Below are 4,138 nucleotides of genomic sequence, written 5' to 3'. Positions count from 1 at the left end.
GAAACCTCCTGTGCTGTTCCCCAGTTGCTGTCAGGATGGAGCAGTTGGGCACAAAAGCTGGATATGAAAACCAAGGCAAGGTCGAAGAGGGTATCACCCCCCTCATTTCAAGAGGAAATTGTGAGCTTTGACCCCGTGCCCCACTTCTGCACCTTCAGATGAAAAACTTTAAGTTCCAGAGGACAGATCCACAAAAGACATCCTTACATCAAGACGTGAGCCATAGTGAAGTCAAGCCACTAGACACTACTTACATATTAAACAAAAAACCCTAATACATGTTTCCTTCAAAATAAGCACCAATAGGTCATAGAAAAACATCCAGTTTGAAAGGCCCATCATCCCTCCAGCCAGCAGAAGGTGGAAAAGTAGAGGGAGGCCTTACTGGTAACTTCCACTTCTCACAACTTGAGTCCAATCTAATAGGATTAATTTACAGTCATTACTCAGGTAAAATGCCCCTTGGAAGCAATGTGTGTTTAGGGCCTGCTTATTCCCTGGAAGAGTGCAAATACAGTGTATTCAGATAGCACATCCCAAAAATTAATGGCATGTTGTATTTCAGGATTTCAAGTTTTCCTGTTCTAAAGAGTGAAATAATATAGATTGTCTTGATTTGTAAGAGGTAGCCAGGAGTACAGCATTTCACACGACACCATTGGTAACCCAGCTACAGTAATAGCATCAATTTTCTCAACTCATGCATTACATGACAGTTAAACAAATATTTTCCACCTCAGCAGATTTTATGGTCAAAGTACCGACTTTTCTCTTTCTGGTTTGTGGCTGATAAAACTTTGATGGAAGTAATAATGACAGAATATGTGATAAGGTGGTCTGCTGCTGGCTGAGAGTCAGGGCATGGGACACTAAACTTCCACATTTTTAAAATCCCTTCTTATTCCACATGACTTACAGATGCAGTAAAATTTAATCATTATTTTTAAAAGGGTATAATGAAATATAAATCACATCAATCCTTTGTTTACATTAGAAACCTAAGCTGTTTGTATTCTAAAAAATTAGATTTTGCAAGCAAAAGAGATGAGAGATTAAAAGATTAAACATTTTTATCACAGAATTTTTTTTTCTTGAAGATCAAAAAGCAGTTCTATATTTCAATAGCTTCCAGAGCAGCAACAGTTGTGTTACTTTTTTTGTGTCTTCCTTCCTCCTCCCTGCCTCAGGAATTAAAATGTCAGGCTACAAAGTCATATGTGGACAGAATTTTTTTCAGGTGAGACACTGAACCAGAAGGCAAACAGGCAGTGAATAAAGGCATTCGAGCAGCAGCACCTTCCTCAGCACCGAACACAAACACGCCAAGGCCGGGCATCCGGGAGGCAGAGCGTGCATTTATCTCCTCAAAGCCCGAGCAACCACCAGCGCCACAGCTCCCCCTGGCAGGAGAAGGAGGACAAACTCGTTTCCTCGCTGTCCCTTCCCATCCCACCCGCCTCCCCTGCCTGCTCGGGCAGGGAGGGGAACAGCGAACCACCCACTGTGCAGCCACGCACTGGAGGGCACGACTCCGTCCCTCCGCCTTCGCGTGAGCGACCATGTACCTAAATCTTGCTACCCAGGGACGGCAGTTCAGGAGCATCCCACCCTCTCCCGCCCCTTGGAGCCGAGGACCGGCCGTTCTCAGCATCCCGGGCCCCGAGTCCCGGGCCCGGCTGCACGCGGCTGCGGGCGGCCCCATCCGCCCCCTCAGCGGGGCCGCGGCGCGCTCGCGCCACCTGGCGGCCGCCGAGCTCCCTGCGCCTCCCGCCGCTCGGCCCCTGCTCCGCTCGGCCCCTGCTCCGCCCCGCTCGGCCCCTGCTCCGCCCCGCTCGGCCCCTGCTCCGCCCCGCTCGGCCCCTGCTCCGCCCCGCTCGGCCCCTGCTCCGCCCCGCTCGGCCCCTGCTCCGCCCCGCTCGGCCCCTGCTCCGCCCCGCTCGGCCCCTGCTCCGCTCGGCCCCTGCTCCGCTCGGCCCCTGCTCCGCTCGGCCCCTGCTCCGCTCGGCCCCTGCTCCGCTCGGCCCCTGCTCCGCTCGGCCCCTGCTCCGCTCGGCCCCTGCTCCGCCCCGCTCGGCCCCTGCTCCGCCCCGCTCGGCCCCTGCTCCGCCCCGCTCGGCCCCTGCTCCGCCCCGCTCCTGCTCCGCCCCGCTCGGCCCCTGCTCCGCCCGGCCCCTGCTCCGCCCCGCTCGGCCCCTGCTCCGCCCGGCCCCTGCTCCGCCCCGCTCGGCCCCTGCTCCGCTCTGCTCCTGCTCCGCGCCGCTCGGCCCCGCCCCGCCCCGCCCCGCTCGGCCCCTGCTCCGCGCAGCTCCGCCCGTGCACCCCGCGCAGTCCAGCGTTCCCTGTTTTCAGAAACTTTAGAAGCTAGTGCTGTCACTTACCAGAAACGCCACTGAAACGAGAAATAGCATAAATTTTAGCAATGAATCAGTCACCTGGCTTCTGTTTTAACGTAGACCTCAGAGTGTTTTACAGCACATACATATCCCTATTACTATGTGTAAGAACTAGTCCTAAACAATTTCCCTTGGAAAACACTATAATTTACCTCTCTAGAGGACACTCTCTGCTCTGCACATAGGGAAAATGCCAGATTTCCAGTTAACACACCTATTCCCTAGGATTATATACTGCTTGCTGACTGCAGAAGGGAAAGTCGAGCCCACTGTTGATTCATGCTAGCCAAGAAAAGCTTGATTTTAATTGTTACTACTGTCCAAGATGGAAAATTGGGCAAGAAGTATTTCATGCTTTAAGGGAGCCTCTTCCTCTATGCACTGGAAAAGGCTTTTCCCAAGCTTGTTCTATGTGTGAAATTCAGTATTAGGGTATGAAAAGCAGCCATAAAGGATATGGTTCCTCACCTATCGTTCTTAGTTATCTTTTTAGATGGATATATTTCTCCAGCATATGACTACATTAAATAAACTAATTTCCTTTTTTTTCCCCCTTCTTCTCATCCTTTTCTGCAGCTCTATTCTGTCTACTAAACAGAAAATACAAGGGAATTCTATAGGCACTGCTTGAGCAGTTCAGCTGACGTGAAATTGATACCAACCTCAAGAAACATCAGCTGAAAAACCATTTACATCCCTCAGGCCACCCAAATCCCTTCAGAATCCACTACCTAGCAAAGGAGGTAGCATCACTTACCTATCACAACCAGTTGTGATCAGGATGAGTGTTGCTGCAGCACCTTGAGAAGCATGAATGTCCAGTTCCTCTCCATTCCCTGTTTTTTCCATTTCTTGCTTTACAGGTATAACTTGCTTCTTTTTTTTTTTTTTTTTTTTTTTTGGTCCTTCAGCAAAGCCAGGATGTGGTGTTGATCCACTGATGACCCATGGCACATCTCCAATTTACACAGGTGCATACACATAATGGGGCTGCTTCAAAACAATGCAAGGCCACTTTTAACCCATTTTCCTTCTTTGTGCCATACTAAGATGCAAGGTGGCATCATTCCATTAAAAAAGTATTGAACTGGTAACAAAATACAATTAGTCTTTCCCAGGCTTTGGAATTCATAGTTGTCACTACAGCTGTTAGTGCTGCATTATATTGCCATACTTTAAAACAAACAAACAAACCCCATTAAATACATCACTGTTGTAAGGTGGGTAGTTTTCCTCTTCCCAACAGGCAAGCGCAACACATTTTTTACTCCAAGCAGCTGTTTAGCTCCCCAGTTCCTACAGTGAAGCAGAGTCTCTGCCAGGCTTTTTCTCTCCAGGGTACCATTACTAAGATTTGGACTCCTTCATGCAACTTGCACTTAAAATTCAAATTTTTAACTGAAATTGAATTCAACTCCAAAAGCTGTTATTTCACCAGCTCTTCAGAGGATTGCCCACCCGTTCATGCTCCAGCTTCCCAGCTGTGCCCCCTTCGCACTGACTGTGGGCTGCTACAGCCCAGCCCTTCCCTGCTGTGGGTCACTTCTTCCTCAGACCCTTTGGAATCCTAGTGGGAAGCTGGCTTCAGGCTCTCCTCAGGAGACTGCAGCAAGCAATCCATCCAGATTTCTCAGCATAGTAAGAGTACAGCCTGACAGCCAGGCTAATGTGACCACTCAAGTTCAGCCAGAATCCTCACCCAACAGCAGTGATGAGTATCTGAAATCCAGTCAGCACAAGCCCAC

This window comes from Coloeus monedula (genome assembly GCF_965178545.1).
Source record: "Coloeus monedula genome assembly, chromosome: 10".
In the NCBI taxonomy this organism is placed as follows: Eukaryota; Metazoa; Chordata; class Aves; order Passeriformes; family Corvidae; genus Coloeus; species Coloeus monedula.
The sequence above is the reverse complement of the archived record's forward strand: the minus strand, read 5'-3'. Positions refer to the sequence as shown.